Genomic DNA, 21,663 nt, shown 5'->3' with positions numbered 1-21,663 from the left:
ACATTTTGTTTCTATTTTACATCCCCTTTATGTTCAATCTATTCATGCAGCATTATAGCATATTAGACACACAAATAGTTACCACCTCTAGTTTAATGCAAGTATTTGATCCATACTCTGCTTAAGCTCCCTGTATGGGATCAATACAGAAATAGCTGGCATACTGAAAGCAGCACATCTATTGGATGAAGACAGTATTGGAGAAAATTGTCTGTCTTTCCTAATTTGGGCCCAGGGTTGTTATTGGTGGGATTAGGTTGATGCCCACCCAATCCTTTCCGTGGACTGCAATAAAAGACAAGATACATGCTTTCATTGTAAAGGACACAAAGTCAAATTAACAGTGGTTGGAGAGGCCTAACATATGAATTCCTTGATGCTACTAAATGCCCAGCCTGAGGCAGGCCTGGACTGCTAATCTGTGAATTCTGGCAAATTCCAGAGGTTCTGCTGTACAATGCCATAGACAGTCACTATTTAGTGGGCTGGTGGGGGTAATTTGGGTCTCTGTGTGCTTAGAATACCAGGGGGCCTATTTTGACTCACTTGGAGAAAAAAAAGTATTCTGCTTGTGAAAGTGTGGGTGAGGTAATGCTTTCAATCTACATACTGTCTGCAATGATATCTGGGGTAAATGTGCTTATAATGCTTTTCTGTTGTAATCATACTGGTATTGCTGGGGTTAATGTGCACATAATATATTTCTGCTTGCCTCTTAATGGAATGTCTGGGGTTAAGGTATTCATATTCTATTTCTGCTGCAATGTTACTGCCTTGCTCGGGGTTATTGCAGTCATTATCCAATTTCTGTAGTTAAAGGGTTAATGTGCTCATTGTGTGTCTATAAAGTGATCTTACTGGCATGTCTGGGGTTAATAAGCTCATCATTTGTTTTCTGCTTTGCTCTTACTGGCATGTCTGAGGTTTATATACACATAATTAATTTAGTAGTAGTCTTGCTGGGATATCTGATAATTAAGGCTAAAGGGTTTTCAACATTGTAGTATGTGTGGTGCTTAAAGGAAGAGTAACATCAAAACATGAACGTGCAAAAATATAATACAGTGTTGCCCTGCTCTGGTAAAACTGGTGTGTTTGCTTCAGAAACACTACTATTGTTTATATAAATAAGCTGTTGTGTAGCAATGGGGGCAGCCATTCAAAGGAGAACAGGCTCAGGTTACACAGCAGATAGTAGATAAGCTCTGTAGAACATAATGTTATCTGTTATCCACTATTTAACCTGTGCCATATAGACTTTTTTCAATTTCCGCCATTGCTACACAGCAGCTTGTTTATATGAACTATAATAGTGTTTCTGAAGCAAACACATCTATTTTACCAGTGCAGGGCAATAGTTTATTATATTTTCATTACTTTAAAACTTACATTTTTTGGTGGGTCTGTTCCTTTAACTTTCACCTTAGACCCCACATTTCATTGAGGTGGCTCTACTCCTCTGTGTACATAATTGTGTACATTTTACACACAACACACATCACCTGAAATTTCTTTACGGGTCATGTGCGATATTTACACCTGTAGCAGGTTACCAGAGATTTTGTTTGGGGGGACCAGAACATTTTTTCCCCATGGCCTTCAAAGGTAAGCCACTGCTGTCATATATACACATAAACACTCAAAATCCATCATATACATACACACACAGTAAATAATCAGACATTTTATTATTTATAATAACCAAAGCATACCTTCCAACACTTTGGAAATATAAAGAGGGACAAAAAAGTTGCTGTGTGCAGTGTGGCACATTTTTGACCATGCCCATTTTTGTGGCCACAACACCTTATTACCATGTTAATTTTACAAATTTTGGCAATTTTTTTCAGTTATTACAGTTTTGCTAATGAAGGTGAATTGCCCTTCATTAGCAAAATTGTTACAAAAGTATCTTATCTGCAGTTGTGGCTGTTCTGGGCTCTCTGCCAAAAGTCAATTAAGTTAGAAACATTGTTTCTTTTTCTGCCTGTTCAGTGCAAAGAAAATCTGGACTTTCCAGTAAAAAAGAGGGACTGCTGGTTGAGCTGTCAAAAGAGGGACTGTCCCTCTAAAAACGGGACAGTTGGGAGGTATGCCAAGGGAAAGAAGTTCAGTTTATAGGAAAAAAAGGGGTTAAAGAAATCCAGTTTTGGGGGCGTTGCTGGTAATTATGTTTGTGAATGTTTTGGATGTTACTAAACTGATGTTCTGAACAGCAGCTACAGGGTTCTGGATGGTGCATATTTATATGTTTATGTTCATTTTCCCCAATTATAACTCATTAGGCTCATTAGGCTGCCGAACCATTAAAGTTTCAACCTCCAGGTTCAACCAATCACAGGCTGAGCAGAAATAGACTCCTGCAAAGTGTTGTACAATGTTGTGTTGCTCTGCTGGGCTTTTGCAGCATTGTCTTATATTTGGAAATGTGCACAACTTCTCTGTTACAGCTAAATACTGCACCAGGTCCGAAATACAGCTTTCTGGATATCGGGTTTCCGGATAAGGGATCCTATACCTGTACCAGCATGTCTGGATATGGACTAAGAGATCATATGGAATTCCTTTGATTCTACACTCCAATAATTCAGCCCTAATTTATACTCAGCCTCTTGGACCCACATTATCTTGTACCTTATCTGCAGATCCCCTGGTAAATGACTTTGACACCTCACACATAGATTGATATTCCTTTTTGTTGGTCATTTGACCTATGAGCTGAATGTTGTATATATACCAGAGAGCACCACAGCTTCAGTGTAATCCGCTTGAAAAAGGAACTAAAATGTTCTGAAAGCTTGCTATGATTATATTAGTTAGCCGATAAAGGTATCACCTTTATACCACTTTTGTAATTTTTTTTATTTCAAAAGGGTTGCTCTGTAGCTAAATACACGGAATCAAAGTCAACACTTATCCCAAGAGGGTTGACTTCATAAAGGTTGAAGTTGAAGTTGATAAAAATAATTCTTAAAACCATAGTTTTACAAAAGTTTCTATTTATTTTTTTAGGTTGTGCTACAAGGATGATGCTGTGAAGTCTTTAGACTGCTGAAACCAGCCCTCTCAGCGTTCCTATAACTGCCCTCTAGATACAGTATATGACTTTGAGCATTGCGCTAGTTATGAGCAGGTTGGAAATTTCTGACCCCCCTACCAAATCTCATTCATTGCTTCACAATGTGGCCCAAAGTCCCCTTAAATGTTATGGTTTGCACCCAGCCAGACACACCTCTGATGTCATAGATGGGTGGGATAATTCGCCAAATGGCAAAGGCCCTGTATGAAGTTTAACCAGCTTCCATAATAAACCTGTGCATGTCGCTCACTGTTTTGGGACATACCCACTTGAACCAAGTAAGTTTTAGGTCAATCCACTCAAGGAAGGCCCCCAACCCATATTTTACCATAGCATCATCCTCAATTGACACTTTTAAAACACTAGAGTTTATCTAGCACTAACCGGCCATGTGTTCCATTGGTTCAGTGAAAATTTTCTTGATCTATATGCATATAAATTGGCTAGAAAAGACCAATGCGTACAAGCACCAAGCTAAAGACAGCAAATATTTTAAATGGTAGAAGTGGCGTCCCGCAGCAAGTAAGAATTTTTAGATCCTGCTGTTCTACTGGCCTTTCCTAGTCCTTTAATTTCCACCTTAAATTTACTTTAGTCACAGTCAGAGTCAATGGTATTAAAATAAACATGAGAAAGACCTAGCTGTTTTGTTCAAAAAGAATTGGGTCACTAGCAGTAAATGTATTTGTAAAACCTATTAGAATCATAGTATATTTATTGTATTTCTCTTCTATTTTGCAATAGATAACTTAAAAAGGTGCCCCAATGGCCACTATAAACACTTGCCTGTATTCAGTCGGTCACTAATGTTGTTATTAATTGTGAGTACAAGTGACGCCATCTAAGAACAATGCAGGGCAAAAAATATGAATATGATTTACCAAAACAACCACTAACGTGCGTATTTGTTGGTGCATTGCACGTAAATTGTAGTGGATTAATCTTTGCATGTGACAGCAATTGTGCTGGAGGTCTGGGGAATTTCTGCATTGTGGGTAAAAAAACATTACAATTTGTATCTGAATTTTGCACTTATTCATGTTAAACTACATCATAAATAAGCCTTTTTAGATGTCCTAAATCGCTGTACCTACAGTTGGTCCAAGAAAGACCACATGGCAAGTTAATGCTTATATATTTGTGTGCGCCAGTATCACTTTAACTACTTCTAAACTGGCACTTTATTATGATATGTCAAGCCCTGGGAGAATGTCTCCTCTTGTGTTTTTTCAGGAGCAGTTATTTCATTATGTAAAGAGGCAAACAGAATTTATGGAAATCACTGTAGTTTATAATTCCTGCTATTACAAGTAACCAGCAGGGTGCACCCTAGGCTGAAGCACAGATTTCTCAATATCTTTCTCTATTTCACTGCACTCCATACATACATACACAGTTAGTTTTGTGAACAAGTAAATATGTGAATAAAGTAAAAGCTAAGCCCATGATCTCCCCAATCCCCACAACTAAACACCTTTCATTCAAGAAATAGTGAATCTGCATGCCAAGGCCACACCAACAAAGTATTTGTTTCTAAATAATTGCATTTTATTTCTGTTTCCATGACTTTGTCTGGCCTTGTATATATATTGCTTGTCTGCTAATGTACAAATGAGACCACTAGAATGGAATCTCTATGTGTACATACAAAGAACATCAAGTGTTGAAGATAAATCAGTTCCTCTGATGTACAGTACATACAAGATACAGCATATCCAATTCTTGTCTGTGTGTGAAATGCAAACACTTCACTTGAATGCCTGCCTTAAACTATAAGGATGGGCAGCTTCACCCAATCTAGTACCATGGAAACCTTCATAGTGTGATAAACACTACTGCTGGCATAATGTTGCAGCAGCACCTAAATGCCAGAAATAAAGCCCCTTCTAGGGAAATCTTATGAAGTATTGATGTCATTTATAAACAATGCTGTGTCTCAAGTAGGGTCAACCTCTTTAGCGGCATGTTCCAGTACTCTGACTAAACCTGCTGACTCCTCCAAGCCGAGTCGGAATCCAATTGGCTTGGGTATGGCCTACCCAATGACGTAGATGACCCATATTATGTCCAAAACCTGATTTCGCCCAGCACATAAGTGGTATTCTTGCACCTCTTATGTACCCAAGCCCATTACCAGTGCACATTCTCTCTGATCTCTAGGTTAACAGAGCTGTGTATGAATTTATATAAAAAAAAATACAAGCAAGCTGAAAATAAGCCAAAAACACAAGCAAAAAACTTACTCAAAAGAGTAGGCTTTTAAAACAATAGCGTTTGCAATGGACTAGTGAATTCAATGGCTGCGGTCACTGGCATAACTATAGAGGAAGCAGACCCCACGGTTGCGGGGGGCCCAGGAAAAAAGGGGTATATATCCAGTATTGTAGACTTGTAAGCAGTAAGGTACACTTACCAATACTAACAGGAGGTCCAGGTGCTCAAGCCCCAGATCTTCAGCTTGGGGAGGTAATATCAAACATATTCAATTCACTTGTAGGCTGGCACAGAAAACTTGACTTTTCTCCAAAAATGTGATGCAAATAAAAATTATTTACGCAAAAATGAACATCTCAGAGTCTGGCCTTATGCATTTCATGCCTTGTGGGCACTTAGTCATAGGCTCAGGCTCACTGACTATATATTTAAAATATAAATAGATAGTAGCATTCATAAGATAATGCAAGATTAGCCATTCAGCTCCCAAATTGGGACATTATGGTGGCCACTTATGTGGGGGGTAAAAAGGATTCTGTTCCATCAAAACAAGTGTTAACAGTACCACTCCCCAAACTCTGATATTGTCGAAGCCAATATGTAATCTTACTCCTTATTGTTCCATTATTGGTTCCATAATTATATTTGTTCTCTGCCTCTTCCCCTCTTTTCTTCCATTGCGAATTCTTCACTTTTCAAAGCTGTAGGAAGCAATTGTAGTGGGACACCCCAAAAGCACAGGTCCCAGCTTAACCAAGGTCAAGTTTTCAAATTCAGCAATATTTTGGGAAGTCAGAAATCTCAAACATAAATAGGTTGGCCAATAGACAACTCTTTCTCATTTTATCTCAACCCCTCTTTTCTACCGGAGTAATGATACAAGAAATTAATAGTGTTGCTCGAAAAGACACCCCTTCCGTAAAAGGGAAGACTTTTTCTAAAGTTGGAACTGAGTGCTGAGTTCAAAATTGTCTCTAAAAGTCATGTGCTCAGTGTGCCTGCACTTTGAAGCTCATTTGGCACCAGATCTAAAAGGCCTGTTATTGCAAAAGTACCTGCAGCTGCAGCTCTTTCCACTCTGTTGTTGATGTTCAGCTTCATGACCCTATACTAGAGCAATAAAATACTTTACTGAAATGTCTTATATATATATTGAGATTACAGTTGTACAGACAATAACAAGCCTCACAAGCCAAACGAAGTCTGATTTACTAATAATTTGTAGGCTTCTAGTTTGCTATAATTGGGACAATCAGCAGTTCACAGATATCGGTCATGTTCATTGGGGAAGAATAGATATACCAAAAACCATTTCATATGTTACGCTTTGTACATGTATTCTAGCTTTAGGTTTGACCTGGAGCTTAGAAGCTATTCGGATACATTAAGAATCATCAGCACCTATTGTGATAGCACAGTCATCACCATGTGGACATTCCTCTGTATGAGATCTATGGACTCTACTGGCTTATTCCCCTGAGTTTTACACAATTCATATTAAAAAAGGTTTCTCCAATGGACACTGTTTTTCTCCGCTGCACCTGGACATCTGAGTCACTCCATGTAAACTTGGGTCTCCATGTTGAGAATCTGGGTTGGTAACTGAGCATGGGATGATACCAGAGACTGAAGTTTCCAGAAGGCCACATACTTTATGGCTTTAGAAGAAAACAAATTGGATATTTTGTTTGCTTTTGTGTTTAAAATCTCTGCTTTCGATTACATTTTGAGCTTCAGTTTATTTTCCTCATTAGAATTGTTCCAAAGGATAGATATTTGAGAGCTGTTAAGGCTATAATGGCAAACAGAAAATAAATCAGCAGGAAAAAATGCAAACATGAAATACATCTCAGCTGGATTTTTACTTATCCAGTCCCCAAACTCCCAGAAGTTAAAAGCAATAACATGCTGAATGCTATCTTACAGCATACTGTTGTGCCTTAAAGGAGAACTAAACCCTAAAAATGAATATGGCTAAAAATGCCATATTCTATTTACTGAACTTATTTCACCAGCCCAAAGTTTCAGCTTCTCAATAGTAGCAATAATCCAGGAGTTCAAACTTGCCACAGGGGGTTACCATCTTGGAAAGACACTCGCATGCTCATTGGACTCTGAGCAGCTGTTGAGAAGCTAAGCTTAGGGGTCGTCACTAATTGTCCAGCAGAAAATTAGGTTTGTCTGTAATATAAGCTGATGCTACAAGGCTGATTATTAAATTCTGATGCTAGTTGCACTGTTTTCTGTGCTGCCATGTTGTAATTTTCTGTATTATTTACTAATCAGCCTTATATTGTAACATTTTTATTCTATGTGTACTGTGTATTATGAGTGGGCCCCTAAGCTCAGTAAGGGATAACAGCACAGAGCATATGCAGTGAATCAGCAGAAAAGAAGATGGGAGCTACTGGGGCATCTTCAGAGACACAGATCTTTACCGCTAAAGGACTGTGGTTGCCTTGGGCTGGTACAGAAACACAAAACATAACGTACAACATTTCTAGCTACTTCTTTAGTTAAGCTTTAGTTCTCCTTTAACCATTTAACTGAAATACATGTTTATATAGTACCTACAGTATTTATAATAAATGTTACTTCTGTTCAATTTGTGGCCTAAAAATGGTCTATTTGGGTTCATGGCGCTATGTGCACCACTTGTTGAGTCCACCAACCCATAGATTTGATTGGCTGGACAGTGCAAACAAGGGTTTGTATCTTGTAAGACTATCCCAACTAACGCAACAGAAATACATGTATAAATGTAACTCAATAATCAAACATCATTACAACGAACTGCAATTATTTGTGACTATTCCTTTTGTGTCACCTAGTCACTTTATTATAGGAGGAGTAGAATTTCTCATGCTTTTTAATGGAAGAATGTTGTATACAATACATGTGAGCTTCCTGGATCATATTAATGAAATTGTTATTAGGTAGGGTTCTTTGTAATTTTTGTAAAAATGCCTCACAATTGTATTGTACATTGTGGGGCACATTTACTAAGCTTGAGTGAAGGATTAGAATAAAAAATACTTTGAATTTCAAAGGTTTTTTTTTGGCTACTTCGACCTTCGACTACGACTTCGACTTCAAATCGAACGATTCGAATTAAAAATCGTTCGACTATTCTACCATTCGATAATCGAAGTACTGTCTCTTTAAAAAAAACTTCGACCACCTACTTCGCCACCTAAAACCTACCGAGCACCAATGTTAGCCTATGGGGAATGTCCCCATTAACTTTCCTTGCTTTTTTTGATAGAAGGAAAATCGTTCGATCGATGGATTAAAATCCTTAGAATCGTTCGATTCGAAGGATTTAATCGCTCGATGGAATGGTTTTTCCTTCGATCGAACAAAATGCGGTAAATCCTTCGACTTTAGATATTCGATATTCAAAGTCGAAGGATTTTACTTCGAGGTTCGAATATCGAGGGTTAATTAACTCTTGATATTTGACCAATAGTAAATGTGCCCCCCACATTTTAGTAGTATGGTCTGTCATAACCCGAAGAGGGTAATGTCAGTAACTAAGCAGGAGTGGAGTACCAGGGAGAGAAGGGCAGCAGGTATGGAGGTATACACATACAGTACCTTACAGTATATGCAGGAATATGCTAATTCTTCACAGGGATATCATCAGAAATCTTGGGGCTCCATACATTTAAAAAGACAGGCATCCTGACAGCGGGACCTTTGGATCTATCACTGAGACCCAGTTAATTATTTGCCATTGCAGATGCAGGAGGACACAGATATTGTTGCATAAAAGAAATACAGAAACCGGCTGATGATGGCTGTACCTCTGCACTAATAGGCCTATTTTTTATTCTTTAAAATATTTTGCATGATTGCATATTTACTTTGTTCTTTTTATTTACATAGTGGTCAGCCTTGTAATTTAACGCAATAATTTGGCAACAAGGACTAGGGGAAATCTGCCCATACAAGGTAAGAACCCCTTATTATGCCAACAGACAGACAACATGTAAAGCATGTGCCAAGCCAGCTATAAACATTGTGTACAGCCTATTGTAGTCCTTGGGTAACTGGATTTTTCCACTTATTCCTATCAATGTTAGACCAAGCCACCATCAGATATTAATCAGTAGGGGCCCATATAGGACCAGTAGGCTGTGCCACGTTACTAGCCACTATATGCCCAGTGTAAGCGTAATTGTAAGTCTGAGCTTATTAGACTTCAGTCTGATGGTGAGTGGCACCACTGCTTTCATTCAAATAAGTACAGGTATGGGACCTGTTATCCAGAATGCTCGGGACTTGGGGATTTTCGGATCACAAATCTTTCTGTAATTTGTTTCTTCATACCTTAAGTCTACTAGAAATTCATGTAAACATTAAATAAACCCAATAGAATGGTTTTGCTTCCAATAAGGATTAATTATATCTTAGTTGGGATCAACCACAAGGTACTTTTTTAATGTAGAAAATAGAAATCATTTAAAAAAATGTGGATTATTTAGATTACATGGCGTCTATACGAGATGGCGTTTCTGGATAACGGCTTTACAGATAATGGATAGCCTGTATACCATAAGTTCTAAAAATAAAAGCTCTAGTAATGGGAAAATCATGATCAGAAAGATTGATTACAGCACAGAGGGAGGCTGGGTTAAATTGATATGCCATTATGAGTACATAATCCAAAGCATATTGTATAAATGAGCCTTAAAGGAATAGTTCAGTGTAAAAATAAAAACTGGGTAAATAGATAGGCTGTGCAAAATAAAAAATGTTTCTAATATAGTTAGTTAGCCAAAAATGTAATATATAAAGGCTGGAGTGAACAGATGTCTAATAAAACAGCCAGAATCCAACTTCCTGCTTTTCAGCTCTATAACTCTGAGTTAGTCAGCGACTTGAAGGGGGGCCACATGGTACATTTCTGTTCAGTGAGTTTGTAATTGATCCTCAGCATTCAGCTCAGATTCAAAAGCAACAGAAATGACCCATTTGCCCCCCCCCCTCAAGTCTCTGATTGGTTACTGCCTGGTAACCAGGGTAACCAGTCATTGTAAACCAAGAGACCTGAAAAGCAGGAAGTAGTGTCCTGACTGACATGTTATACATGAAATCACTCCAGCCTTTATACATTACATTTTTGGCTAACTAACTACAGTATATTAGAAACATTTTTTATTTTGCACAGCCTATCTATTTACACAGTTTTTATTTTTACACTGAACAGTTCCTTTAAAGTTGCTGTACTAAGTGGGACAGTTGGCCTTAAAGTGTTTTAAATACCCCTGGGGTCAATATTACAGCACAGCAAATCCCAAGTGTTAAAAGTCTCATTTTCCTTTATATACTGGGACATGTATGCAATAAGGACATGAGCTTGGACCCAAATCTTTTTATCTGTGACATTTACTGGAGGGGTGCAATAAAAAATCACAACATTATCTGTTGAAGAAGACCTGTCTGTAACGCCAGACCACTCTGCAATCGGAATCTGTGTTCTAATGCTCTCACATTTATCCTCCACTTCTCTCTATCCATAGAGCACTTTCATTTCATGCTTTAGGATATAGCACTTCTCAACTTTGGTGGGCAAATTTATTGTAGAATACGTAAAAGGCTAATAAATGTAACCACCTTTTTTCATCTGCTCTGTAAGGGCTCTGCCTCATTCCTGCTTTAATTACCCAGGTGACATTCATTATTGTGCTTAGAGTCCCCACAGGCCCTGCAGATGTTGTTTAACTGCAACACTACAGTGATATCTGCTGTATGGATTGATTATATGGCTGTATACCCATTGACTAACAATTCTTAGTTTTCTTAACAATTCTTAGTTTTTAATTCAAGCTCAGCTGACATAGCGCTATCAGAGTATTATGAAGAAACTTGCACACTAAGACCTACAAATCCAATTAGGTTAACATTATGGCTTCCACAACCAATATTTTCTAACTAGGGATATTGCTGTAATTTTTGGAGAAAGTCTTAGCCAATAGCTGTTGTAATTGCCTTTGTATAAATTAAGCAATATGGAAATAAATGCAAAAAAAAAAATACATTTCCTCAATTAGGTAAATAACTTTCCAGTTTGGCACTTTGACTAAATAACCTTCAAACTCTACAGCAATGGAAACAAAATATATTTACCTGCATTGGATCAGGATGTATATCAAATTATTTACCATCTACGGCAGTAGAGTGCAGAATTAATTATTTGTCTGTGGGGATAATCACATTATAGTTATATATACCTGATCTACAAATATTTCTTTTCAGACAGGTGACCAATAAATGCTACATTTGGATTGGTTGGTTTGGCTTATAAGACCTGGTGCAGGTATGGGACCTATTATCCAGACCAGAATGCTTGGGTCCTGGGGTTTTCCAGATGAGGGATCTTTCCCTAATTTGGATCTCCATGCCTTAAATCTGCTAAAAAATAATTTAAACTTTAAATAAGCCCAGCTGGATTATTTTGCCTCTAATAAGGATATTATATCTTAGTTGAGATCACGTACAATGTACTGTTTTATTATTATTATTATTACTACAGTGAAAATGGAAATCATTTTAAAAAATTGGAGTTAGTCAATGAAAATGGAATCTATGGGACATGACCTTCCCGTATTCAGAGCTTTCTGGATCACAGGTTTCACGATAAAGCTGTACAAACATTGTTATTATTATTATTGGACTACACTGTGGCACAGTGGGTAGCACTTCTTGCAGAGCTGGGGTCCTGAGTTTAGTTCTAGCTTGCTGTGCTATCTGCAGGGAGTGTGAAGGACAGCACAGAGGTAGAACATTATTATTATTAATTATTGTTATTTAGAGCGCCATTATATTGCACAGAGCTGGTGGGGCCAACTTGCATGTTAGGAACAATGTAGAGTGCCTTATTGCACACCCTGAGCACCTATAAAGCAACAGGCTCAGAAGAGCAGCACATTGCTGTAGGTAAGTGCAAGTAGTACAATCACTAGGTGCATAGGATTTTAATGGGTGCAATTAGCACTTCCTTCCATTAATAAATAAGATATTTTGAGTTCATGGTTAATCAGCAAAGAAGGTGTTTTTAGCGTTCTATTAATTCTTTATTGTCTGTGGAACATTTGTGTTTTATGAAGGATGTTGGGTCAAATGGATAGAAAACATATGATCTGTCATATGCACGCTACATACCATCGGTAAGCATGTCCATGTGTTTCTGCAGATTGTAAGGAAGGCTGATGTGCAATTGCAGGACCACTAACTGATCCTACACCAGGGGTTTCAAATGCATTATGCCTACATGTCTTGAATGAACTTTGACTATCCCCTACAAACAGTTCATCTCTGCCTTCCAGAGTCTGTTACTTGTAAAATCAGAAGCTAAATGCGTTGTTATTTTAACATGCTGGGGAGTTAATATAGCTTAGTTTCATGGCATATACCAGTGATCCCCATCCAGTAGCTTGTAAGCAACATGTTGCTCGCCAACCCCTTGGATGTTGCTCCCAGTGGCCTCAAATCAGGTGTTTTTTATTGTATTCTAGGCTTGGAGGCAAGTTTTGCTTGTATAAAAACCAGGTGTTCTGCCAAACAGAGCATCATTGTAGGTTGACAATCCACATATAAAATGGCACTTATTTGGCACTCCAAGAACATTTTTCATGCTTGTGTTGCTCCCCAACTCCTTTTATATCTGAATGTTGCTCACAGGTTCAAAAGGTTGGGGATCCCTGGCATATACTGTATAACTTGACAGTCCATCTTTCAGTTTTAGGTAAGGACAGGGAGGTGATTTGCTAAGGACACCCAGTCTCAATAACAACCCTGGAAAGATAAAGTTTGTACTTAAAGTACAAATCACATATCATTGAGGAATAATTGTTAGCTTCTGTTTAATACACATGTCAGGGGTGCCCAACCTGCTCCAAAAAGACTTTATTTGTCTGCAGGTTTCAAACACTGCCTGAAACTACCTGGCTCTGTGTCCCCAGCATCATACTGGCTTAATGATATTGCAGTTTGAAGAAATCTATCAATGTACCTAAATGCACAGTATTATACAGGCTCCCAGGCTTCTAAACCTTGTTGACACAAAGGAAATGAGGTTAAGAGTTGTCTCTTGGTCCATTGGCAGCAGGAGGCAAAAGAAAACACTAGGGCACTTAGGTAAACTTCCATCCTGTCCTGCTCGAATGTTTTAGATTCCTGCAGTTCCTGGCAAATAACTCCAAGTGACATAGTGGCCCACCCAGACATTTGATGTTCCTACAGAAAAAAAGCAAAGCCCCACACCAAATATGTTCAAACTGTTCCTGAAAGACAAAGGTTCGCCAAGAGTTATCCCTCAGGAAACGATCATTTAGGCACATTCTCTATGGTTTAAAGATCATGTTTCCCAAATGTAACAATTTGTTGCTTTATAAAGGAAACAGAAAAACCGCATTGCTCCCATTCAGATTTTTTCTCCAGTAAATAATGCTTACAGATGTTTACATCCTATTTATAAGCAGAGTTTATTGTCACTGTGCTGACACATACATAGCAAAAACAGATAACATAAAGCAGAACTTTCATATATTTGCTGTCACTATGGCAGTTTTTTTGAGTCACAAACACCATTAGTTTCAACATCTTACTTGCTTCTTAAATCGGTTGTACACCTTAAAATTAACTTTTATTATGATGTAAAGAGTTAAATTCTGAAACAATTTACGATTGGTCTTCATTTTTTATTATGTGTATGTTTTTTAATGATTTAGCTCTTTGTTCAGCTGCTTTTAATCTTGTAATTTCAATAACTACATGGTTGCTAGTTTCCAAATTACACTAGCAACCAGGTAATGGTTTCAATGCAAGACTGGAATATCAATAGTTGATTGCCTGAAATGAAGGATAAGTAAACAATATTAATAAAAAAAAATTAATAAAATTGTAGCCTCACAAAGCATAAGTTTTTGGGCTACTGGGGTCAGTGACCCCCATTTGAAAGCTGGAAAGAGTCAGAAGAAGAATTTAAATAATTTTAAAAACTATAAAAGTTAAAAGATGAAGACCAAGTAAAAGGTTGCTAAGAACTGACCAGTCTATAACATACTAAAAGATATCTTGAAGGGGAACCATTTCTTTAATGCACTACAGCTTTCTCTAAAATTCTCCTTCTTCTTTGAATACTTGCCTGGTATTATGCTTAGCACTGCTACTGGGACAGTTTAGAAAATACCTGCCCCTACAAATACATTGGAATCTCTGGAGGGGAAGATCAATTTAAAGAGAGTTATGGTGGCCATACACAGAGAGATCCGCTCGTTTGGCGATGCCGCCAAATGAGCGGATCTCTCCTCGACATGCCCACCTTGAGGTGGGCAATATCGGGCTGATCCGATCGTGGGCCCTAGGGCCCAACGATCGGATCCTAACGAATAGTAATGGGCGGTCTGATCGCGAATAGATGCAGCCGCGATCCGACGGGATTTTTTTGTCCCATCTGATCGAGATCTGGCCGACTTTCGGCCAGATCTCGATCGGGGAAGCCCGTCGGGGGCCCCATACACGGTCCAATAAGCTGCCGACATGGTCTGTTGGCAGCTTTTATCGGCCCGTGTATGGCCACCTTTACAGTCAGGGGCGTAACTACAGATGATGCAGACTCTGCAGCTGCAGGGGGCCCAGGAGGTATTGGGTCCCACGAGGGCCTAATTAACCTACAATTTCAATAAATATTGGTAAAAGAGGTCAACTTCTAGACATTTTGGGGGCCGGAATAATAATTTGCTGTGGGGCCCAGTAACATCTAGTTTGGCCAGCTTTGCTTTGTCTTTATTAATAAAGCTAATCGCCTATATTTCATTATACTACCTGATGCTGAACACAACTTGTTGAGTTGGTTAAAAATAATAACAATAATGTACCATTATACAGGGCAATGTGTTTTAATGAAAATATGACTACCTCCATAATCACTGGTTTAATCGTGCCATACAGCTACCAAGTAGTCCTAATGAACAGCAGCTTTTGTGAATAATGAAACAGGCATATCATTCTATAAATATTTACACCTGGGTTAAACTTTTTCTCAGGGGCAACATATTAAGTTTAGGGAGTGAACTTAGCAACCCAAACATTAGTTAAGAATTAATTATAATACCATTGTACTGAAAGAGTGCAACAGATATTTGCTGACAAGTTCTTCTAAAAAGTATTTTAGCTTCTCCTTCTGGGACCAGAAAAATGTGAAATATAATGTGGAAATATTACTGGTTCACTGTCAGTTATTTTTCCAACACAAGTATAGAATGTGCCCTGGTGAAGCGATTAGGAGACAAAGTTGTGGAATTGCAGGCAAGTTGCAACATTTATGCTCAGATTGAAGTTATTTTATTGGAAATAGGCTTTTTATTATTGATAGCTCTGTAGGAGGCAAACTGAGATGAGCATGTTTGGACAGCTTTCATCGGAACAGATAGGCTGTATTCAGGTATTTTATATACAGGAACTGGGTGACTGGTTAATAGTCAGGGGGGCAAATTTAGTACAGGGCGAAGTGACTAACACGGGTGAAAATTTGCGATTTACTAGCAGTTGCTGGCGTAACTTCACTAGCGAATGCGATAGACTCTAGCGGTACTTCACTCCCTAACACCTGACAAATTTGCGCTCTGGCGAATGGACGCCAAATTCTCTACGCAAATTCACTAAGATGCGGATTTTACTGAACGTTACCTCTTGCGCCAGACTTGTCTTTGCAGCCTCAGACCAGGCGAAGTGCAATAGAGTAGATAGGAGTTCCTAAAAAAATAGTTGAACATTTTCCTAAGTCCCAAAAAAGCTGGCATCTTTTTCTTCTTCAGTGTGATAGGCTGAAAAAGAGCGTAACATTTTTTTGGGGTAACCGGCTTCCCCCCTACATTTCCTAACACATGGCACATAAACTATACACTGAGATCATAACAATATAAAGGTTTCCCGGGCTTGTGTAGTGTAATGTATTTGCTGCAACATATACGTCATTGAACTTTAACTTCCGGCTGTATGCAAATTAGGCAACGCTAGTGCAACTTTGCTTGAAGCAGTAATGGTAGCGCAACTTCGCCAGCGTTCATCGCCCTGGACGCAACTTCGGATTTTAGTGAATTAGCTTTGTCCTGGCGAATCTACTCCTGGCGAAGTGTTGCACTGTGAGTGAAGCCGTCGCTGGCGAGTTTTCGGAGGTTAGTGAATTTGCCCCAGGGAATGCAATGAATAGTATGGAAGCCAAGATTATGGAAAAACTGTAGTGCTATAAGAAAATGATAATATAGCAGAGTTTCATAGCACTTAATTATCAAGGTGGAACATGTCAGATATTTGGATTAAGGACATAACTATGTCTTGATTCTGTGTTCTTGCCTGGAATTCTACAGCTGACTGCACCCAAGGAAATGCAAGCTCCGCTGACCAAGTATGATGTATCAGGTGCACTGCACCTTCTTCGTAAAAGGAGTCCCTTATGTCGTTCATATCTTTTCAATGCTTTGGATCTTTCGGCCCCACTTTGTATTCAGCTGCTGACTCCCATACTTTTTCTATGCGGAGGCTCCTACCATGAATTGCTGCTCTTACAACTGCCAAGTGAAACCTTTGCCAGCCTGTTCTATTCCTGTGACTTTTTGTGCTTGCGTCATGCTCAGGGCTGAAATCCAAGCTGGCAGGTAACAGGGAGAAGGGCATGAATGGTTAGTTTATAATTAAAAAGGGAATGTACTGTAGGAAGCGCATGAGATCTGGAAGCACATCTATACAATGCTTGACTGAATGTCTGGCCTATGACATCATTGGCTGCTCATCTTTAACATGCAACGTCCCACAACAGACAATATTCACCTATAATCTCCAGTTAAACAAACACACAGCGAGACCTGTAAAACCTCACCTGACACTCCGTTAACATATACTTGGCCACAGCTACATGTGTTTCTAAAGCTGCTACCTTACACATGCACAGCCATTTCAATTTATCGTCCTGAATTTTTCCAAAAGCTTTATTCTCATGCCAAACACAATCACACGCAAGCTGCCTTCTCCATCAGGCAAAGCTTTCTAAACCTAACACCTGACATTTGGAAAAAAATGGGATGAAAAGTTGCCTCAACAAGAAACTAAGTGATTTTGGGAGACTGAAGCAACACATGGCTTTTACCAACAGCAATTCACATTATTGCCCATGGGAAAGCTTTTACAGGAGATAAGTCGCCCACAGAAGCAGAAATTCATCACTGTGTCATTGAGTAATGAAAGAATGAAGCTGGTTAGGGTTGTTTTATCTGGAGAAAGGGCCCTGCAGGGGAACATGATTACTCTTTACAAGTACGTTAGAAAACATTATATACAGATAGCGAGTGATCTTTTTTCAGAGAACAAAGAATAAGAAAAGAAGAGACCAACACTTAATACTTCAGGAAAATAATCTCCATTCGAAGCAGTGCAAATGGTTATTTATGTTAAGGACAGTAATGTTGTGGAATAAATGTAAATACTAATGTTCTTAACACAGACTCTGTTCACCCTTGTGCATTTATGTCTACAAGGACTCTATATTGTTGTTGTTTCCATCATCAAGCTCTCCATGTGGTAGTTTCTCCAGGTTACACAACCATTCTTTTTACCAAATGTAAAATCCATTATGTACATGGTATAGGCTTATTTTTATTACTCCCAGTCATGGGTCTCGTTGTGTTGATTCTCCCCCTGCTACGGGGTCTGGAGCGCTGCATGTGGAACACCAAGGCGACTCAGTGAGTGACGGCTTGGTTTCATGTCTCGCTGTTGACAAAGAAGACCTTAAAGGGATACTGTCATGGGAAAAAAATTTTTTTTCAAAATGAATCCATTAATGGTGCTGCTCCAGCAGAATTCTGCACTGCAAAGACTTTTTTTTATATTCAGTTTTGAAATCTGACATGGGGCTAGACCTATTGTCAGTTTCCCAGCTGCCCCTGGTCATGTGACTTGTGCTCTGATAAACTTCAATCACTCTTTACTGCTGTACTGCAAGTTGGAGTGATATCACCCCCTCCCTTTTCCCCCCAGCAGCCAAACAAAAGAACAATGGGAAGGTAACCAGATAGCAGCTCCCTAACACAAGAGATAACAGCTGCCTGGTAGATCTAAGAACAACACTCAATATTAAAAACCCATGTCCCACTGAGACACATTCAGTTACATTGGGAAGGAAAAACAGCAGCCTGCCAGAAAGCATTTCTCTCCTAAAGTGCAGGCACAAGTCACATGACATGGGGCAGCTGGGAAATTGACAAAATGTCTAGCCCCATGTCAGATTTCAAAACTGAATATAAAAAAATCTGTTTGCTCTTTTGAGAAATGGATTTCAGTGCAGAATTCTGCTGGAGCAGCACTATTAACTGGTGCGTTTTGAAAAAAACATGTTTTCTGATGACAGGATCCCTTTAAGTGAAGGGTCTGGGGCTTGGCAACCGCACTAGGATCGCTGCGTGGTGAGCAGCAGTTTTATGTAAATATTAAATTGTTTTGAAGGCGTGTTTAATAAAGTAACTTTGAGCCGACTGTTTATATTTCGTGTATATGGGTCTCATTCAAACAAATTTCTGTTATGACCACTGTCACTATTCATGTTGGCATTTTTCAAAAGACTTCTACCATGTGGAAGCATTGATTTGATATTGTTTCTTCCCAATTTAATTCCACATCCAATAGTCCAATGATATCTACAACAATGTAACTGGTCACCCTAACACTAACCAAAGCCAAAAAAATACTATCATTTATATACAGGAATGGGATCCATATATCCAGAATGCTCCGAATTACGGAAAAGCTGACTCCCATAGACTCCACTTTGTCCAAATAATTTTTTTTTTAAATGATTTCCTTTTTCTCTGTAATAATAAAACAGTAGCTTGTGCTTGATCCAAACTATGATATAATTAATCCTTATTGGAAGCAATATTGGGTTTATTTAGGGGCAGATTTATCAAGGGTCGAATTGAAAAAAGACCAGCCAAAATTTATTTAAAAAAAAAATTTTTTTGCAGGGGAATAGTTTGTATTTATTTGAATTCGGCCATACAAATCGAAGTAATAGCGCATTCAATCAAATTTGAATCAAAGTTTTTTCCAAAAAAAAAAAATGATTTTTCAAAATCCAAATTGACTCCAGTTCTATGAGGTCCCCCATAGGCTAAAACAGCAATTCGGCAAGTTTTAGAAGGCGAATAGTCAAAGTAGAATTTTTAAAGAGACAGTACATGATAAATTTCGATATTCAAATTTTTTTCAAATTCAAATCGAATTTGGACTATTCCCTCGTCGAAGTACACAAAAATTAGCTCTAAATTCCAATATTTTAAATTTGAATTTTCACTTCGACCTTTGATAAAGCTGCCCCTTAATGTTTACATGATTTTCTAGTAGACTTAAGGTAGAATGATCCAAATTACGGATTCGTTTCCCCGGAAAACTCCAGGTCCAAAGCATTCTGGATAACAGGTCCCATACCTGTATTTGGTTTTCAGGAGAATCTAGGAGAAAAAAAATAAATAAATAAATAATATATATATATATATATATATATATATATATATATATATATATATATATATATATATATAGGTATAGGATCCCTTATCCGGAAACCCGATATCCAGAAAGCTCCGAATTACGGAATGGCTGTCTCCCACAGACTCCATTTTATCCAAATAATCCAAATTTTTAAAAATGATTTCCTTTTTCTTCATAATAATAAAACAGTAGCTTGTACTTGATCCCAACTAAGTTATAATTAATCCTTATCGGAAGCAAATCCAGCCTATTGGGTTTATTTAATGTTTAAATGATTTTCTAGTAGACATAGTGTTTTTATACAGGTCATGGAACTCCGAGGTAACTTCTAATATCCTCATATTTTACAACTGGGGGTACTTTATTTATTATAATACACAAGTTTCAGTGAGTCATGTGACAGAAATGACATCAGAACTCACCATTTATAACTGATGACATCAGAACTCACCGTTTATAAGGATATAATTTACAGGATATTCATGGCTTTTGTGTATTATATATCTATATATATCTATATATACATACATACATACATACATACATACATACATACATACATACATACATACATACATACATACATACATACATACATCGTTATAGGGTCTGCCAGTCTTTTTGTGTTGAAGGCAAAAATTTAACAAAGTACATCAATCATTTGTTTGCACATAATAGTGTTAAAGCTGCATGAATGCTTGTAAGTAACTCCTTTATGATTATTTTGGATGTTATATTTTTTCCTAGCAACAAATAACTTTTAAAATACTGTGACCTACTGAAATCAATATAATTATTTATAAAAAAAAAAAAGTCATATATGCCACTTTGTCAAATGGATTTTAAAGGTGGATAATAAAGTGTGAGTAAAACAAAGTAACATTATTAAATTGCTGCAGAACACGTCATTAACAAAAACACTAAAATGGCTAAAGTCTTGCAATTAATTTCTTTAACGGAAGAAGACAAAAAGCAAATGGTCATAAAGCATCACACCTGTATCAGAAATGTAATTGTTATAGTCATGTTTAAAATATATAAATAAATAACACAGATTTAACATCTCAACCCATATACATATATTATAGACTTTTTGGAAATAAGAGGGTGGAAGAAGGGGCTGATAAGAACTTTATCACTGACATAAGTCTACTACTTAAGGCATAAATAATTGGGGGGGGTACAGTAATTATTTGCTATGCTGCATAGCTTGGCACTTAAAATATTTCCTCTTTATGGATTCCTTAAAACCTTTATAAAAACTTACTCATACGGTTATGAAACAGAATGTAAATAAAGTTCTATCAATGTATCTAGAATGTGTGGAAGTATATGGCATCCTGTATACTATGTAAAGTGGCTGTGTTAACTGGGAAACCTAAAGAATAAATGATGGTGTATATAGACCATTGAGTACCTGGAAATATGAATTTTAGTGCATGTGGGAGTGGGCTTTTGTCTGCGTAACTATGTATACTATTGCCAGCTATTCACTTCACACATTAGATATACTTGTTTCCATATAGGAGTGACAAAGTAGTGACAATATTGGATTCTTCCTATTTTTCACCAAAACACTTTGCTGAGCCTCCTAAAAAGAGGTCACTTATCCAGTCCCATTTGCATTACAATAATGTTCTTTCAGCAGATTCTCTGTGGATATCCCTCCATAACGATTTGCCCATTACTAAACACTATCCCCTATATGTAATATAAGGCACTAAGTTTGCCCAGGAGCAGTAACCAATAGCAACCAATAAGATGTTTGCTTTTAAAGGAGAAGGAAACCCCCAGGGCGCTAAACCCCTCCCCCCCTCCCC

This window comes from Xenopus laevis, chromosome 4L (assembly GCF_017654675.1).
Source record: "Xenopus laevis strain J_2021 chromosome 4L, Xenopus_laevis_v10.1, whole genome shotgun sequence".
Lineage (NCBI taxonomy): Eukaryota > Metazoa > Chordata > Amphibia > Anura > Pipidae > Xenopus > Xenopus laevis.
This window is presented reverse-complemented; position numbering follows the sequence as displayed.